General features: G+C 43.4%; 1 protein-coding gene across 1 annotated transcript in view; it reads left to right on the top strand.

Moving 5' to 3' along the window:
* Window positions 1-21,134, top strand: part of PPP2R1B (protein phosphatase 2 scaffold subunit Abeta) — a 132,720-nt gene that overhangs the window by 65,560 nt on the left and 46,026 nt on the right. The window lies entirely within an intron of this gene.

Here is a 21,134-nt window from a genome sequence, read left to right as displayed (position 1 = left end):
GGACTCAGAATCCGGAGACTCCGACGTCGAACAACAGCAACAAACTGTGAGTAAGACGTCAAAGTAAAACCATCGAGAAAACGAAAGCCCAGGGGACGCCACTGCCAACAGGCCATGGCTCGACCCATAAAACAGGCGACCCGTCGAAGGTGCCGAAAAAGGGCACGCCCATAGCAAAGACACCCGACTCCGGTCGAGGGACCGCCATGGAGCAACCTCGGAGCCGAGATAGCGGCTCCGAGAGACAAAAACAAGATACCGGCACCGAAGCCGAAAAAAGATTCTCTCTCGGCGCCGAAAATTTCCACACCTTCATCCTACACAGAGGAACAAGGAATAAGTGGCCAGATGCACAGATTTGGACAAGAGCTCCAAAGTGTAGAATCAGACTACACACAAAAGAGACTGTACATCCAGCAAGACACAGGGAAGATATCAACCCTTCCCCCAATAATGAGGAAAAGAAGGATCGGTCTCCTCAAGGATGACGCACAACCACAAGCCAAAGTGGTTAAAAAAGTCACGCCTCCGCCCTCTCCACCACAACAGGCATCGCCGGCACAAACACCGCCACAAATGCACTCACCAGCGCAAACTACCATAAATCAAGATAATCAGGATCAAGACGCTTGGGACCTATACGACACCCCAGTGCCGGACAATGATCCAGATTCATACCCCACAAAGCCGTCACCGCCAGAGGACAGTACCTCATACTCGCAACTGGTGGCTAGGGCTGCAGAATTCCACAATGTCCAACTGCATTCCGATCCTATAGAGGATGATTTTTTATTTAACACCCTCTCGGCTACACATAGCCAATATCAATGTCTCCCAATGCTACCAGGGATGTTACGGCACGCAAAACAAATTTTTGAAGAGCCCGTAAAATCAAGAGCCATCACCCCAAGGGTGGATAAAAAATACAAACCACCACCCACAGACCCAGTGTTTATTACTTCGCAGTTACCACCTGACTCCGTAGTAGTAGGGGCAGCTCGCAAAAGAGCAAATTCCCATACATCTGGCGACGCCCCACCTCCGGACAAAGAAAGCAGAAAATTTGATGCGGCAGGAAAAAGAGTAGCATCACAGGCAGCCAACCAGTGGCGCATCGCAAATTCTCAAGCGCTGCTGGCCAGATATGACCGCGCACACTGGGATGAGATGCAACTTCTCGTAGACCATCTTCCCCAAGAATACCAAAAAAGGGCGCAGCAAATAGTTGAAGAGGGACAAACGATCTCAAACAATCAAATCCGCTCTTCACTGGACGCAGCCGATACTGCAGCGAGAACAGTCAACACTGCTGTCACCATAAGGAGACACGCTTGGCTCCGCACTTCAGGCTTCAAACCTGAAATCCAGCAGGCTATCCTTAATATGCCCTTCAACGAAAAACAACTTTTTGGCCCTGAAGTGGACACAGCCATTGAAAAACTTAAAAAGGACACAGACACGGCCAAAGCCATGGGCGCACTCTACTCCCCGCAGAGCAGAGGCTCTTTTAGAAAAACTCCATTTAGAGGGGGGTTTCGTGGCCAACCCACAGACACCACCCGCCAACAAACAAGAACCACACCATATCAGGGTTCATTCCAAAGGGGAGGTTTCAGGGGATATAGAGGGGGTCAATTCCCAAGGAGTAGGGGAAGATTCCAGACTCCAAAAACACCTCCACCTAAACAGTGACTTTCAAGTCACGCAACCCCTTCACTCAACACCAGTGGGGGGAAGACTAAGCCAATTCTACCAATCTTGGCAACAGATTACAACAGACAATTGGGTATTAGCAATAATCCAACATGGCTATTGCATAGAATTCCACAAATTCCCACCAAACATCCCTCCCAAAACACGCAAAATGTCACCACAACATTTAGAACTTTTAGGACTAGAAGTTCAAGCACTACTGCAAAAGGATGCAATAGAGTTAGTACCAGTACAACAAAAAAACACAGGAGTTTACTCCCTGTACTTTCTAATTCCAAAAAAAGACAAAACATTAAGACCAATATTAGATCTCAGGACACTAAATACCTACATCATATCGGACCATTTTCACATGGTCACACTACAAGACATCATTCCACTGCTCAAACAGCAAGATTACATGACCACATTAGACCTAAAGGATGCGTACTTTCATATACCAATACACCCTTCTCACAGAAAGTACCTAAGGTTCGTATTCAAAGGAATACATTACCAATTCAAAGTGTTGCCATTCGGAATTACAACTGCACCAAGAGTGTTCACAAAATGTCTAGCAGTAGTAGCAGCACACATCAGGAGACAACAGATACATGTGTTCCCTTACCTAGACGATTGGCTAATCAAGACCAACACAGTAAAAAAATGCGCAAACGACACCACATATGTCATACAAACCCTTCACAAACTGGGGTTTTCCATCAACTATACAAAATCACACCTAGAACCGTGTCAGACACAACAATATCTAGGAGCAACCATCAACACATCAAAGGGAATTGCCACTCCAAGTCCACAAAGAGTGCAGGCATTCCACAAGGTAATAAGTGCTATGTTTCCAAACCAAAAGATACAAGCAAAATTTGTGCTAAAACTTCTAGGCATGATGTCATCATGCATAGCCATTGTCCCAAACGCAAGACTACACATGCGACCCTTACAACAGTGCCTAGCATCACAATGGTCACAGGCACAGGGTCAACTTCAAGATCTGGTGTTGGTAGACCGCCAAACATACCTCTCGCTTCTATGGTGGAACAGCAAAAATTTAAACAAAGGGCGGACATTTCAGGACCCAGTGCCTCAATACGTTATAACAACAGATGCTTCCATGACAGGGTGGGGAGCACACCTCAATCACCACAGCATTCAAGGACAATGGGATATACACCAAACAAAATTTCATATCAATTACCTAGAACTGTTAGCAGTATTTCTAGCGTTAAAAGCCTTTCAACCCATAATAACACACGAATACATTCTTGTCAAAACAGACAACATGACAACAATGTATTATTTAAACAAACAAGGAGGAACACACTCAACGCAATTGTGCCTCCTAACACAAAAAATATGGCAGTGGGCGATTCACAACAACATTCGCCTAATAGCACAATTTATTCCAGGAATACAAAACCAACTAGCAGACAACCTTTCGCGAAACCACCAACAAGTCCACGAATGGGAAATTCACCCCCCAAGTTCTGAACAAGTACTTTCAAATTTGGGGAACACCCCAGATAGATTTGTTCGCAACAAAACTCAAAATGCCAAAACTTCGCATCCAGGTACCCACACCGCGAATCACAAGGCAATGCTCTATGGATGAGTTGGTCGGGGATATTTGCATACGCTTTTCCCCCTCTCCCTCTCCTTCCATATCTAGTAAACAAGTTGAGTGAAAACCAACTCAAACTCATACTGATAGCACCCACATGGGCAAGACAACCTTGGTATACAACTCTACTAGACCTTTCACTAGTACCGCATGTCAAACTACCCAACAGACCAGATCTGTTAACACAACACAAACAACAGATCAGGCATCCAAACCCAGCATCATTGAATCTGGCAATTTGGCTCCTGAAATCCTAGAATTCGGACACTTAGACCTCACACAAGAATGCATGGAGGTCATAAAACAAGCTAGAAAATCTTCCACTAGACACTGCTATGCATCTAAGTGGAAAAGATTTGTTTACTACTGCCATACCAATCAAATACAACCATTACATGCCTCTACAAAGGACATAGTAGGATACTTACTACATTTGCAAAAAGCGAATCTCGCTTTTTCATCTATAAAAATACACCTCGCAGCAATATCTGCTGACCTACAAACTACTCATTCATCGTCTCTATTTAGAATACCAGTTATTAAAGCATTCATGGAAGGGCTAAAAAGAATTATACCACCAAGAACACCACCAGTTCCTTCATGGAACCTTAACATCGTCTTAACAAGACTCATGGGTCCACCTTTTGAACCCATGCATTCCTGTGAAATGCAATATCTAACCTGGAAAGTCGCATTTCTCATTGCAATCACATCCCTCAGAAGAGTAAGTGAAATACAGGCATTTACCATACAAGAACCATTTATTCAAATACACAAAAATAAAATAGTTCTAAGAACAAATCCAAACTTTCTGCCAAAAGTAATCTCACCATTCCATTTAAATCAAACAGTAGAATTGCCAGTGTTCTTCCCACAACCAAATTCCGTGGCTGAAAGGGCACTACATACATTAGACATCAAAAGAGCACTAATGTACTACATTGACAGAACAAAGCTAATCAGGAAAACAAAACAACTGTTCATAGCTTTTCAAAAACCACACATAGGAAATCCAATCTCTAAACAAGGCATTGCTAGATGGATAGTCAGATGTATTCAAACGTGCTATCTTAAAGCCAAAAGAGAATTGCCTATTACACCAAAGGCACACTCAACCAGAAAGAAAGGTGCTACAATGGCCTTTCTAGGAAACATTCCTATGAGCGAAATATGTAAGGCTGCAACCTGGTCTACGCCTCATACGTTTACTAAACACTACTGTGTAGACGTACTAAATGCACAACAAGCTACAGTGGGCCAAGCTGTACTAAGAACATTATTCCAAACTACTTCAACTCCTACAGGCTAAACCACCGCTTTTAGGGGAGGTAACTGCTTTATAGTCTATGCCAAACATGTGTATCTGCAGCAACATATGCCATCGAACTGAAAATGTCACTTACCCAGTGTACATCTGTTCGTGGCATTAGTCGCTGCAGATTCACATGTACCCTCCCGCCTCCCCGGGAAGCCTGTAGCCGTTTAGAAGTAGATCTTAAATCTTAAACATTTGTACATTTGTAAATAATTATTATAAACTCTTAACGTACATACATATTCACTCCATTGCATGGGCACTATTTATAGCAAACAACTCCATCCTCACCCTCTGCGGGGAAAACAATCTAAGATGGAGTCGACGCCCATGCGCAATGGAGCCGAAGAGGGAGGAGTCCTTCGGTCCCGTGACCAAAAAAGACTTCTTCGAAGAAAAACAACTTGTAATACTCCGAGCCCAACACCAGGCAGCGGACTGGGCCAAACATGTGAATCTGCAGCGACTAATGCCACGAACAGATGTACACTGGGTAAGTGACATTTTCAATATATAATATGTGTGTGTATATGTATGTATGTATATATATACAGGGAGTGCAGAATTATTAGGCAAATGAGTATTTTGACCACATCATCCTCTTTATGCATGTTGTCTTACTCCAAGCTGTATAGGCTCGAAAGCCTACTACCAATTGAGCATATTAGGTGATGTGCATCTCTGTAATGAGAAGGGGTGTGGTCTAATGACATCAACACCCTATATCAGGTGTGCATAATTATTAGGCAACTTCCTTTCCTTTGGCAAAATGGGTCAAAAGAAGGACTTGACAGGCTCAGAAAAGTCAAAAATAGTGAGATATCTTGCAGAGGGATGCAGCACTCTTAAAATTGCAAAGCTTCTGAAGCGTGATCATCGAACAATCAAGCGTTTAATTCAAAATAGTCAACAGGGTCGCAAGAAGCGTGTGGAAAAAACAAGGCGCAAAATAACTGCCCATGAACTGAGAAAAGTCAAGCGTGCAGCTGCCACGATGCCACTTGCCACCAGTTTGGCCATATTTCAGAGCTGCAACATCACTGGAGTGCCCAAAAGCACAAGGTGTGCAATACTCAGAGACATGGCCAAGGTAAGAAAGGCTGAAAGACGACCACCACTGAACAAGACACACAAGCTGAAACGTCAAGACTGGGCCAAGAAATATCTCAAGACTGATTTTTCTAAGGTTTTATGGACTGATGAAATGAGAGTGAGTCTTGATGGGCCAGATGGATGGGCCCGTGGCTGGATTGGTAAAGGGCAGAGAGCTCCAGTCCGACTCAGACGCCAGCAAGGTGGAGGTGGAGTACTGGTTTGGGCTGGTATCATCAAAGATGAGCTTGTGGGGCCTTTTCGGGTTGAGGATGGAGTCAAGCTCAACTCCCAGTCCTACTGCCAGTTCCTGGAAGACACCTTCTTCAAGCAGTGGTACAGGAAGAAGTCTGCATCCTTCAAGAAAAACATGGTTTTCATGCAGGACAATGCTCCATCACACGCGTCCAAGTACTCCACAGCGTGGCTGGCAAGAAAGGGTATAAAAGAAGGAAATCTAATGACATGGCCTCCTTGTTCACCTGATCTGAACCCCATTGAGAACCTGTGGTCCATCATCAAATGTGAGATTTACAAGGAGGGAAAACAGTACACCTCTCTGAACAGTGTCTGGGAGGCTGTGGTTGCTGCTGCACGCAATGTTGATGGTGAACAGATCAAAACACTGACAGAATCCATGGATGGCAGGCTTTTGAGTGTCCTTGCAAAGAAAGGTGGCTATATTGGTCACTGATTTGTTTTTGTTTTGTTTTTGAATGTCAGAAATGTATATTTGTGAATGTTGAGATGTTATATTGGTTTCACTGGTAATAATAAATAATTGAAATGGGTATATATTTTTTTTTGTTAAGTTGCCTAATAATTATGCACAGTAATAGTCACCTGCACACACAGATATCCCCCTAACATAGCTAAAACTAAAAACTACTTCCAAAAATATTCAGCTTTGATATTAATGAGTTTTTTGGGTTCATTGAGAACATGGTTGTTGTTCAATAATAAAATTAATCCTCAAAAATACAACTTGCCTAATAATTCTGCACTCCCTGTATGTATATATGTGTGTGTGTGTGTGTATGTATGTATGTATGTATATATATATATATATATATATATATATATATATATATATATATATATATATATATATATGTTTTCGATGGCATGTGTAGCTGCAGATACACATGCTTTGCACATCCCGCCATCTAGTGTTGGGCTCGGAGTGTTACAAGTTGTTTTTCTTCGAAGAAGTCTTTTTGAGTCACGAGATCGAGGGACTCCTCCCCTTTCGGCTCCATTGCGCATGGGCGTCGACTCCATCTTAGATTGTTTTCTTTCCGCCATTGGGTTCAGACGTGTTCCTCTTCTCTCCGCGTTTCGGTTAGGAAAGTTAGTGAAAATTTGACTGTATTGTCTGCGTTCGGTATTGGGTTAGTTACAACAGATCGACACCGAATTTTGAAGAGTTCCGGCGGCCCTTTGGGGTTTTCGATTTTCCCCAGCGGGGCCTTGTCGGCCCGACCACGTGCGTCTTCAAGGCTAATGGAACGGACCCCATTCCGCTTATGCCCCGAATGCCACAACAAGTATCCTTATACAGATCAGCATCTGGTCTGTAATTTGTGTTTGTCTCCAGAACACAAGGAGGATACCTGTGAGGCCTGTCGAGCGTTTCGGTCCAGGAAGACCTTAAGGGACCGAACAGCAAGAAGACTACAGATGGCGTCTGTGCCGACAGGACAAAAACACGTGAAGGAAGAAGAAACAACCTTCTCCATCGAGGACTCTGAAGAGGTCGATCCTGAACAGACGCCAAAAACAGTAACAGTGAGTAAGACGTCGATACACAACTCATGCAAAGACCACTAAAGCCCAGGGGACGCCACCGCCGGCAGGCCATGGCTTAACCCAAGAAATAGGTGACTGAGCATCGGCACCGAAAAAGGGCATGCATTTGTCGAAGTCATCCGACTCCGGTCGAGATACCGGCACAGAGCATACTCGACACCGGGTCAGCAATCTCGACACCGAGAGGGCGGCACCGAAACAAGTCGGCACCGAGAGATCAGTAGGCCGAAGAGAAAAAAAAGTGTTGTCAGAACCGGAAAGAAACAGCCGAAAAGGTTTCATTACCGAAATATCCGGCCTCAGAACCGAAAACAAGTTCCTACACAGAGGAACAAGGCCTGTCCTCACAAATGCAGACACATAGATTTGGACAGGAGCTAGAGTCAATGGAGCCAGATTACACCCAAAGAAGGCTCCACATTCAAAAGGAGACCGGGAAGATCAGTACTCTCCCTCCGATACGAATGAAACGGAAACTTGCCTTCCAAGAGTAAGACAAGCAGCCACAGGCAAAGGTGGCAAGACAAATAACCCCGCCACCATCTCCACAACCATCACCGGTAGCCACTCCACCAATGATGCAGTCCCCAACTCATACAGGGATGAGTCAGGATGATCCAGACGCGTGGGATCTTTATGATGCGCCAGTGTCAGATAACAGTCCCGACTGTTATCCAGCTAGACCGTCACCACCTGAGGACAGTACCGCCTACACACAGGTGGTGTCAAGAGCAGCGGCGTTTCATAATGTCACCCTGCATGCAGAGCCAATTGAAGACGACTTTCTATTTAACACTCTCGTCCACACATAGCCAGTACCAGCGCCTCCCCGCGCTACCTGGAATACTTAAACACTCCAAACAAGTGTTGGAGTAATGGCCCTTCCTTTCACAGGCTCCTCAAAGGGTGGAGAAAAAATATAAACCGCCACCAACAGACCCTGTGTACATCACACAACAGTTAACAGCAGACTCAGTGGTAGTAGGGGCAGCTCGCAAGAGGGCGAACTCACACACCTCAGGAGATGCACCACCTCCAGACAGAGTCGTAAGTTCGATGCGGCGGGGAAAAGAGTGGCGGCACAAGCAGCCAACCAATGGCGCATTGCCAACTCACAGGCCTTGTTGGTGAGATATGATAGAGCTCATTGGGACGAAATGCAACATTTTATAGAACATTTGCCCAAGGAGTTCCAAAAGAGAGCACAACAAGTGGTGGAGGAAGGACAGAGTATCTCAAACAATCTGATACGGTCAGCAATGGATGCAGCAGACACAGCTGCTAGGACTGTAAATACAGCAGTGACAATACAGAGACATGCATTGCTGCGTACATCAGGATTCAAGCCGGAAATACAACAAGCCGTGCTGAATATGCCATTTAACGGACAGCAGTTGTTTGGGCCGGAGGTGGACACTGCTATCGAAAAACATAAAAAGGACACGGATACGGCCAAAGCCATGGGCGCACTCTACTCCCCACAGAGCAGAGGCACATTTCGGAAATCAGTTTTGAGGGGGGGTTTCGAGGACAAAGCACGGAACCCACAAACTCACAAACAAGGCCCACTTATCAGAGCCAATACCAGCGGGGAAGTTTTTGGGGACAATATAGAGGGGGACAGTTCCTAAAGAGTAGAGGGAAGTTCCAAAGTCCCAAAACTCCACAAAATAAACAGTGACTTCGGCGTCACAAATCCCCAACACAACACCAGTGGGGGGGGGGGAGACTAACGAAGTTCTACAAAAACTGGGGGGAAATAACAGACATGTGGGTCCTAGCCATTATCCAGCATGGTTATTGCATAGAATTTCTAGAATTCCCTCCAAATGTCCCACCGAAAACACACGTCAAAACAACACATGGATCTTCTACAACTGGAGGTCCAAGCGTTGTTGCAAAAAGATGCAATAGAGTTGGTACCAATTCATCAGAGAGGAACAGGAGTTTACTCACTGTACTTTCTCATACCCCAAAAAAGACCAAACTCTAAGACCTATATTAGATCTCAGAACATTAAATATCTACATCAAATCAGATCACTTTCACATGGTGACACTGCAGGACATAATCCCATTGCTCAAACAACAAGACTACATGACAACACTAGACCTAAAGGATGCATATTTCCATATACCGATACATCCTTCACACAGAAAGTACTTAAGGTTTGTATTCCAAGGGGTACATTACCAATTCAAAGTGTTGCCATTCGTGATAACAACTGCGCCAAGAGTTTTTACAAAATGCCTGGCAGTAGTGGCTGCTCATATCAGAAGACAGCAAATACATGTGTTCCCGTACCTAGACGATTGGTTATTCAAAACCAACACGCAGGAACAGTGTTCACAACACACAAAGTATCATAGAAACCCTTCACAAACTAGGTTTCTCACTCAACTACAAGTCACACCTTCAGCCGTGTGAAATACAACAATACTTAGGAGCGACAATCAACACAACAAAAGGGATTGCCACTCCAAGTCCACAAAGGGTACAGGCATTTCACAATGTAATACAGGCCATGCACCCAAAACAAAAGATACAAGTCAAGATGGTGATGAAACTACTAGGCATGATGTCCTCATGCATAGCCATTGTCCCAAACGCAAGATTGCACATGCGGCCCTTACAACAGTGCCTAGCATCACAATGGTCACAGGCACAGGGTCAACTTCAAGATCTAGTGTTGATAGACCGCCAAACATACACCTCGCTTCAATGGTGGAACACTATAAATTTAAACCAAGGGCGGCCTTTTCAAGACCCAGTGCCTCAATACGTAATAACAACGGATGCCTCCATGATAGGGTGGGGAGCACACCTCAACTAACACAGCATCCAAGGACAATGGTACACTCAGCAGAGACCGTTTCACATAAATCACTTAGAACTACTTGCAGTATTTCTAGCGCTGAAAGCATTTCAACCTATAATAATCCACAAACACATTCTTGTCAAAACAGACAACATGACAACGATGTATTATCTGAACAAACAGGGAGGAACAAACTCAACACAGTTGTGTCTCCGGGCACAGAAAATATGGCATTGCCAAAACTTCGCATCCAGGTACCCACAGGATCAGTCTCAGGGCAATGCGTTATGGATGAGTTGGTCAGGGATATTTGCATACGCTTTCCCCCTCTCCCACTCCTTCCATATCTAGTAAACAAATTGAGTCAAAACAAACAAACTCATACGAATAGCACCAACTTGGGCAAGACAACCTTGATACACACTACTAGACCTCTACCAAACAGACCAGATCTGTTAACTCAACACAAACAACAGATCAGACACCCAAATCCAGCATCGCTGAATCTAGCAATTTGGCTCCTGAAGTCTTAGAATTCAGACATCTAGACCGTACACAGGAATGTATGGAGGTCATAAAACAAGCTAGAAAACCAACCACAAGACATGGCTATGCAAAGAAGTGGAAAAGATTTGTTTATTACTGCCATAATAAACAAATTCAACCCTTACACGCATCTGCTAAAGACCTCATCAGCTACCTACTGCACTTACAAAAGTCAAAGCTAGCTTTTTCATCCATTAAGATACATCTCACCGCAATTTCAGCTTATCTGCAAACTACGCACTCAACTTCACTATTTAGGATCCCAGTCATAAAGGCTTTTATGGAGGGCTTGAAAAGAATTATCCCATCAAGAACACCACCAGTTCCTTCGTGGAACCTCAACATTGTCTTAACACAGCTCATGGGTCCACCGTTTGAACCCATGCACTCATGTGAGATACAATACTTAACATGGAAAGTAGCATTTCTAATTGCCATCACATCTCTAAGAAGAGTAAGTGAAATACAAGCATTTACCATACAAGAACCCTTTATTCAGACACACAAGCATAAAGTAGTTTTACGAACAAATCCTAAGTTCTTACCAAAAGTCATATCACCGTTCCACTTAAATCAAACAGTAGAACTACCAGTGTTCTTTCCAGAACCAGATCCTGTAGCTGAAAGAGCACTACATACATTAGACCTTAAAAGAGCATTAATGTACTACATTGACAGAACAAAACAAATTCGAAAAACAAAACAATTGTTCGTTGCTTTCCAAAAACCTCATACAGGGAATCCAATATCCAAACAAGGCATTGCCAGATGGATAGTTAAATGCATTCAAACCTGTTATCTCAAAGCAAAAAGAGAACTGCCTATAACACCAAAGGCACACTCAACTAGAAAGAAAGGTGCTACCATGGCCTTTCTAGGAAACATTCCAATGACAGAAATCTGTAAGGCAGCCACATGGTCTATGCCTCATACGTTTACCAAGCATTACTTCGTGGATGTGTTAACAACACAACAAGCCACAGTAGGACAAGCAGTACTACGAACTTTATTTCAAACAACTTCAAATCCTACAGGCTAAGACACCGCTTTTGGGTAGATACACATGCTTTGCATAGACTAGTAAGCAGTTATCTGCAGCTACACATGCCATCGAACTGAACATGTCACTTACCCAGTGTACATCTGTTCGTGGCATGAGACGCTGCAGATTCACATGCGCCCGCCCGCCTCCCTGGGAGCCTGTAGCCAGTTTGAAGTTGATCTTGAACATTTGTAAATATATCGCTTTAAACCACATTATGTACATACATATTTACTCCATTGCATGGGCACTATTACTATAATACACAACTCCTACCTCACCCTCTGCGTGGAAAACAATCTAAGACTGAGTCGACGCCCATGCGCAATGGAGCCTAAAGGGGAGGCGTCCCAGGATCTTCATTGAGCACTTGAATCATCATTCGGAATAACATTGCTAAACATTTTCCAATGGTTAATAAATAAAAGGAAACCTGGACCAGTTAACCCAACTAGACACGTAGGTGTAATATTCTTATACATGGGTAATCCAGGGTATTATTCATCTCCTTAACATACGTACTAACAGGTGTATCAACAATTGTTTTTTAAATAATGTTTGGAACTCGTCATTGTTCCATTTCAGCACCCCTCCCATCCAAACCAACCTTAATCAAATATATTACAAGTAAGGGTACCTCAAGTTTCTTGGTATCACACGAAGTACCCTTTCGTTGTATGCCGTATCTGCATTGCATCAGTGTATAGCTATTGACTTCTCTGGTGTAATTAAAGAGAGCAGCCCAAATGATCATAAAACCATTGTCTCTTTAAGGCATATGTAATTTCCTAGTCATCTAGTTTACAGCACAATCTCTTTACCTGGTTAGATGGTGATCTGTCGCATTCCGAATTGAAATCCCACCAAAATAGAACTTCTCATGGCAGATGATGTCTCCTAATGGATTCCAGACTTGCGGCCTAGATTAATAGACCTGTCACTTGAACCAGTAAAGGTCCGTAATCTGGCAGTCCATATTGATACCAAACTTTCTCTAGATTGTCCAGTGAACCGTCTCCACTATGTGATTTCTGCAGCTAATATATTTTTTTTAATTAATATTAACACATCTGTTTAAATTATCTTAACCACTGCAGACATGATTACTGTTATTTTTATCTAACTTGAGTCCTACATTAAGTTCTTAAGAGCACAGCTGTGCAAAATGCACAGGGCAGCACATTTTGTATCTCTTTCATTGTGACCAATTTAGTCCCATCCTCTGTGCCCTGCATTGGCTCCTAAGTGCTATCCAGGTACCAAGCAATTATACACAGAATTACCTATGAAGCAAACCCAGACTTTGACACTGAACTTGGACTTCATACTCCCTGATGGGCTCTGTGCTGTACTTACCTTGCCCGGTTGGAGGTGCCTTAAGGAAAATGTCTCATTTGGCAGGAAAGATTTCTCGTTGATTGCGGCCAAATCCTGAAACCTTTTGCTGTGCACCTGGAATCCTTCAGAGCACAACACAAAGCCTTCGCTTAAATGGATTTTTGAAACCAGAGTACATAAGTGTGAAAATTTAAGGAGGTGACGAACTAAAATGGTTTCAATTTCTCCAGTGCATGTTCTAGCGTTGTTCAATCTTGTAATTCACATAGGATTGACTTAATTGTAGAAACATCTGTCAAACTGCCTAGCTCTGGACAGAACAGCTCCATTTGACAAAACTCTTGTTTGATCCTTATCATATTTACTCCATGTGTTCAAATCTAATACTGGCCTTTTGACATAAATTCCCTTTGCAGGGATCACTTGTTGGGTTTTTGCCATTAATGTACCCCCTCATTTGACATTGGGATCTTGTACCCACCAAACAAAGATGGATCATTATACTGTTTTGCCATTACTTGCCACAAATCTAAGTAAATCAGGGCTAAGCAGTGAGCAGCCCCTGAACCTGTGGCCAAGCAGATACCAAGGTGTATGCTCTGCTGGGCAGCAATGTATTTTGTTTTGACACTGACATGGAAATAAAGATTCCCAAAAACTGGAAAGTGCTAGTCTCACGTAAACCAGGCAGCAGTATACAAACCCCCTTTGATACAACAATTTGATATTGCTAACGTGTCCCTTTATGATATTTTATTACACATCAGGACTCGTTTTAGGCCGATGAATCTTTTGGCCCAGTTGAGAGACACCTTAGGATGAGATAGCTAATCAATATATCAATCAATACATCAATAATGTCCTCAATATTTATCACGACAATGCATTTTACTTTAGTCAGTCATTAATCAATTCAAAGACACTACCATGACCTCTCAGCCATGAATAGCCACACCTTGATTAGTAGAATTGTATTAGTTTTATTCCCTATTAATTACAGTCTATAAGCAGATACGTTAATCTCAACACCAAGAAACATAATAGCATAGTCACGATATGGCAACTTTGATAAGATTTCATTAAAGCGAGAATCACAAACATCAGAACATAACACGGCGTGAACATAGATCAAGTTTAGCAGAGTGTCAATAACGCGTCAGTTCAACAAAGCATAATCTCTGTCGTTTGTCTATTTGCATCAGTTTTCGTGAACACCTGTCCTAACCTAGATTAGCATTCGCATGTTGGGCTTCATGCAAACAATTTAGAACACTAATTTGGAAAACATTTATCGAAGGTCTCTGTCAAAAGTAAGCAGTTGGTACCTAGAAAGGAAAAGCAAACAGCCCAATCACAATTACATTGTCATAATTACCCTCCAAAGTTTAGGTCAGCACACAGGTTCAGTCTTCGTCTTCAGGACATCAGTCAATTCTCCATCAGTCAAAACCCTGCTCCGGGGCAAAAGGGCACTTTCCTCATAAGGAGGTAAAGTGTAACATGGACAAATCTAAGGCAAAGGATGGTTTTAAGTAAACCACCAAGTCACCAGAGTGACAGTTTCTGGATAAAATCAATAGCATTCCCTACCTAATTCTAAGTGACTCCCCGTGACATGGGTTTTTATCCCTTTTCCGTTGTACATTCCCCCAAAATTTTATTGGACATTTGTTATACCCCACTATCTTTAACCTATCAGAAAGTACATTAGGTAACCCAACTCTTCACCCCATATTATTTTACAAGTCTTTGATTTGTCTTCATAATTGACGTCTTCCGAGGTGGCACGTCCGGTATGATTTCATCTTTCTGTCATTCTTTGCACATCTTCTGGTCAGCAATTTCATTGTCTTCACCGATTTGAATGACCTTGTACATTACATTAATCTACACTGTTTCAATTTGCTTATAACATTTACTCTGCACACAGTGGTGAATGCTTGAGAACGGATCTAACATGGTTACATTTGTCTTCTAATTTGAAGAAAAAACACGCAGGGTCGTGTCCCTTTGTGAGTCAGCATACTGAAAAATAGAAAAATGCATTTAATATATGAGCCAAGAAGCTAAGCTTCAGCTCATGCTAACTTAAGGCCTATGAGGATTTCAGCACAGATTCAATAACGCAATCATTAGTACAAAGTTATTTAAACATATAAACCTTTTAGTCAGTATTATTAGTCTACATATACATTGGCGGCCACTCCCTGTGGTCACATTTCAGGTGCACGTATTAAGCAAAATCACTATTCTAATTTCTATGCAGCATTGTCTCACATGAATTCATAAACATTTCATGTTAATATGGATTATATAATCTACGCGCTCTCAATATCAAAGTGTCCACATAGTATCCTCGAGGTGGGCACTAGTGCTCTGTGTCAAAGGGTAAGTATAGTCTCCCAAAGATGCTGTTTTTCCTTGTGCCAAAGGAGATTAATGAAGAAGCCTTGTAACAAGGGGAATGGAAGTCCAGCTGTCAGAGCCAGGGCTGGGCCTCAGAGCCCTTGACACAAGGTGAAGTGAAGGCGAGGTAGAACCCTTGTAACAATGCAAAGAGTCTGAGGTTGTTTAAGGCCCTTGGAGTGGAGGATAAGCAGTATTCGCATCACACAGGTGAAGGAGAGGGATGTAGTGCCTTGGTAACATAGGCAGCAGAGTGGGATGGCCTCCTTTCGGTGCTCCAAGTGGGATGAAAAGAATGAGGGTTCTCTAAAAGAACTGAGACCATAGAAGAGTTACTGGTAATGGCCTACAAGAGGCGTGACGTAAGTAATCATGGGGTCTGGCCTCGAACGTGGTCTAGAATCATTCGCTTTTATTCGTGCCACCTTCCAGTGTTTGGGTGCTTGTATGCGTTTTCTGTCAGTGTAGCTCAATAAATCACGCATCGACGACCACATTCTACTAAAGCCACACCTGTTGTTGTCGCCAGTGGTTTGGCTTTTTTTAAACTTTGTTTTTACTTTTTTCAGTTCGCTGTACGTATAAATTAATATCATATCCAGTTCTTGAATTAATCACTTAGTGCTGCAGGCTCGAAGTAGCCACTTATGCCATTTTCCTCCATACAGCTGTCTTAGGAACGTCTTCCCATCAGCATGTGTTGCTTCTCATTTTCCTCTGTCTGTCTTTTCACTCTTAAAATTACTTTTGTCTCCTCCACTTCATTATCCTCCCCTCACATAATTTATTTTCCTTTGACTGTCCTTATTACGACTGTTGCTTTATACCGCTTTCCCACAACTTCACCCTAGCGTTAAAATTACAAGAGGCCAACGATTGGATGAGTATGTAGTCTGAATACCTTTATGGCAAAGTGAGAGGCACTTTGAGAAACTCACCCTGCTTTTAGCCTCATCTCCAGGGCTCTTAGCACCCATTCACTTCCTGAACTTATCCAAATGCCTGGGATCACCTCACTTAGCTGTATGCGTTGCATTAGATGCTTATAGTGGGTGAAAACTATTGCAAAAACGGAAACGTAACAGCAGAAAATAAAACAAAAAAAACTTTTAAAAAATAACAAATGCAAAACAGCTAAAAGTGAAACATATCAAATCTAACTAGTACTAAGTCACCGACTTGATTTACCTCGAAGGTTCCGGTACACATTGTCGAGGGCCTGTCATAACTTGCAAAGGTAAAGGAATTAATGTAAGACCCTGAAAGTGAGATTTATTTTAATTACTGCCGTTGCTGAGCAATAGCGCGGCATGCCCCACTTAAAACCTACCGATTTACTGCCAATACTCCTTCCTGGTCTAGACTCCCCAGTAGGATGCGCTCTGGTCATCTGCCCTTGACTACGTTTCTCAGGCCCTAGTATAAACTGATAAGCAGACAGTGGAAGAGTAAGATGGGGAGCACGCAAATTACTCTCACAACATCCTTCAAATTTCTCCCTAACCCAATTTTCCTACAAGAGCGAAGCTCTCTGCTTCCTGCCTTGAATGTGATTACTTTCAGTCCCAAGCTCATGGACACTGCACTAGTCCTATATCTGATCTGGTATAACTCAAGTTATTTGCCGAACCTCAATGTTTACCCACCCCACCCTGGCTTACGGTGGTCTTTAATCAATGACCAGGGCATCTGAGATGACAAGGTTCCTAATGAAGGAGATAAGTCTGGAAAGCGCAGAGGTCCTTCTCTGTACCCAACTCGTGGACCTCTCACGGATTCCACATGTGAACAGATGCTTGGCCGTACTTTTGCACCTCGTGGAACCGATGTAGTGTTAGTCATTCGCACTAATGCAGTGTACTGTAACCTGTTTTGTCTCCATCAGTGTTGTGTCCCGTGACCTCCTGCCTACGCGCAGGACTCTGGGCTTGGATAAACCCCACCTACCGCGTCTGCGCGCGCTTCTCTTCTATCTTGGCACCTGCGGTGGTTTCCGTCCTCCGCCGTGCGCGACGTGGTCTCTGGCACAGACTCGTGTTTTCTCCGTAGATCATGTACTTGATGATTGCGTACCTGCTACCCGCGTAGAGCGCTGCTGATGACCCGCAGACTGGGGAGTTTGTTGGCATCGGCTGCCGCTGGGACCCGCGCCAGCCATGTACTTAGTAACACAATCTCCATACATAAGATGTGGCTATTAGCGGCGCGCGCGCAGGCCAATGCGATGTAAACCAAAGGATAACCTTGTTCGTGCGGACGGGGGCTGCCCATGCGTTTACTGGACGCCTCGCTGCCCCCTGAAAGTTTTGTTTGTGCACTTTGTCGTGACTTGTCCATTGGGACTTAATTTTATGCATTTTGACAATTTTGCACCATATTTTGCCTAACAGAAAATGTTACTGCGCTCTCTTATCGTATGGAAAGGAGAGCTATTCTTTAAGTTGACTCCAGTGTGTCCGTGTCGAAGGGGAAGGGTATGCACACCAGTCCTGGAACTCGCATGCTGACGATGAGGCCCAAGCTGCTCTGCCGATCACTCACTACAGCCTCGAACGTTTTATTCATAAATTCAGTGATCCGATATAGCCGTTAACCCATCCCATTAACATCACACTACTTCATCGGTAGACTACCTGGTTTCATAATCTATTTTAAAAGTGCATTGTCATTGTTGCATTGAATACAAAGACTGGTGCAAAACAAACCTTTCCTTTAGCAGATTGCACTTTACAGAGCCCGAGGTTCATCGCTCGCACTGAAGATCTCGGCGACCAAATTTTTGAAATGCTCAGTGGAAGAGATTTGCTTAATTTTTCAGTTTTGGCAGATGGTCCAGACGAGGAATTGGTCTTGCACAGGATCACAAGGCTCAAACGGTACAGAATGGGCAAGCCTACATGTGTTAAAAGATGATGGTCAAGCAATTTTATGTTCTGCACCCACAGAGCCTGCCACACCCACCCACTCTCCTTGTACTGGACCACCGAGGTCTGTGGGCTTTTGCACCCAGACTAATATAGCCCATTCTGGAGCTTGACAGTTGGTGGTGCCTTATCTGCATGAGTATGTGGTTCTATTTAAATCAGTAAACACTTTAGCCCTTGCACCTGTGCAGCATTACTGATATAGGAGCAGAAGGAAGGGGGGTGTGGGGGTCTTGCGAAGCACACTAATTTGCAGTGCGCCACCCCCACACCTCCAGTACCCCAGGCACCAGTTTTACGGGTGTCTTTCAGTAGGTACCATGGAGCCGAGGTTTCCAACACCTGCTACCCAACTGCCTAAAGGTGCAGCGACTGTCAGACTTCTGTCTCCTGCACTAAGGAGTGTATGCTTGTGTTTTTTTTTTTTTTTTTTTTTCTTCTTTTCTTCTTCCAAGGGTGGGAGTGGCAGTTGTTAAAACAATTTTCATATTTGTGTGCATGCTTGAAGCCTGTTTAAATCTCAACAGGCCCACGAGGATCCTACAATGAAGCTTTAAGAGTGACATGAAGGGAATTGATCATAGGAGCTTGTGCTGTACTGGTCAAGGGTTGTGCACTGGTTGGGTACACTTAGCAGGCAGTTGGACTCATTGCGCATGACTGTGCACACTTGTGCTCTCATGATCAATGGCGAGGTTACGTGCTTTAAGAAAAAAAAATATATCTATGCCTTTCGAGTTTGGGGCCTGACTTGAATGGACTTTGAGGATAGAGAACCCTATACCTTGTTGGGGGTGGCGTGAAGCACATTGGTGAGCACTGCTGTCGATTGTTATTCGTGGCTTCCCATCGATCCATGGGTGCAGAAACCTACCTAGCTTCACATATGTTCTGAAAGGTAACGTAACGTTCAGGGTACTCGAGCCTGATTCCAGAAAGGGTTTAGATCTGCAATGTGCTCTTTGGAAGAGCCCTCCCATGAACTTCCTGATCTGTGCGGGTCAGGTTTGACTTCTCTGCCAGTTTCCGAAGGTGTGCTCTGACCTCTTTGTGGTTGCATACGTCATTACTTTTCCAGCTCTTACAGACCGGGCGGTGTATGGGGTTTCTCTTTCAGATTTAACAACAGTAAATCTTGCAAAACTCCTTTTTGTTTGACACTTCTATTTTTGGTAGTCAGTTGGGGTTTGTATTTATTTATTATTTAGCTGCAGGTGGATTTTTCATTTTTGGATCACTTATTAACCAAATATTTATTGCGATTGACAGGTACCCGGTGTGGCCACAACCTCACCGTGTTTTTTTTTTTTTTTTTATCAACCTTTATTATACCAAAACGGTCAAGAGCTTTGGTCTACTGAGCACACTGCCAACTGAATTCGGGCGACCAGTGGTGTAATCGCTGGATTCACAGTGGAGAAAACGCATGATCACAGAATCTCTTAACTCTGCAGTTGGTCACCCCATTCTCCTAAAGCTGGGTGTGCTTGCAATTAGACTGGACAGCAGGCATGTGCTGCTACATATCGAAAACACACTAATTTATTTCTGCTAGATAGCGCCTAGAGGCATTTCTGTTGTCTTGGAAACCTGTAAGGTACATTTTAGTTTGTTTTGAGATCTGAGTGCGATATACACCCAACCAGAAGATCACCCCTAAGATCTCATGCTCTTCTATATCAGTTATGTTATATCCTCCAATCATTTTGAGGTTGACAAGGAGTACCGTAAGGATCCATACCATCACGGACTAAAATGACATAATTTGAAAAGTTATTACTATACACGCCCTGGACACCAGCAAAGGTGTATAACGCAGCTGTGCAGGCAGGATGGCCGACGATCTTCTTAAATAGAGGAGGAACATTTTTTTCTGCTGAAGGAAAGCGAACGTTTTCATTTTTGCTTGTTTTCAAGTTGAAGGAAAGTAACAATAAAAAAACAAAACAATCTCTGGAGAGCAAGACCACAAAAGTCACGCAAGAAATAAACTACTTGGAGGTCACGTGTGCAAATGACAGCATGATGAACATTCGTCTGAACAAGCCCATATCATGTAAATAGGTAGCCAACTCGATGAATCTCCAGCGTCTTGGGAAAAAAAATTGACACAATCCTGATTAGTTTTGAACTAGTAACCCGTCGGTTTCACACGCTTATGTATTGAACAGTAGACCAACTTGAGCTATCTGTCCTGCTGGCGTTCTGATCTAGAAGATCATAAACTAAGATTCCCCCCTCCCCCAACAAGAATATTCTGTCCACCACAGTTATATGCAAGTTAGTGGTGTATGATGTTCCAGCTCTTCAACAAATCTGTTACTCAACAAAATGAACTATTTGTTTTGTGTGTATTTTTCGTAAAGGAAACTTGCTGTTTGGTTTTAAATCAAAGCCCTGCACTCTCCTTAAACACATTTGGCTGCCCATGGCTACAGATGTTCGTGTTGTAAGGAGGCAGACTTGAATCAAGAACACTTTCCATTTTGTGCATTCTTTTAATAAGACGCTGC

This window comes from Pleurodeles waltl, chromosome 3_1 (assembly GCF_031143425.1).
Source record: "Pleurodeles waltl isolate 20211129_DDA chromosome 3_1, aPleWal1.hap1.20221129, whole genome shotgun sequence".
Classification (NCBI taxonomy): Eukaryota; Metazoa; Chordata; class Amphibia; order Caudata; family Salamandridae; genus Pleurodeles; species Pleurodeles waltl.
The sequence above is the reverse complement of the archived record's forward strand: the minus strand, read 5'-3'. Positions and strand labels throughout refer to the sequence as shown.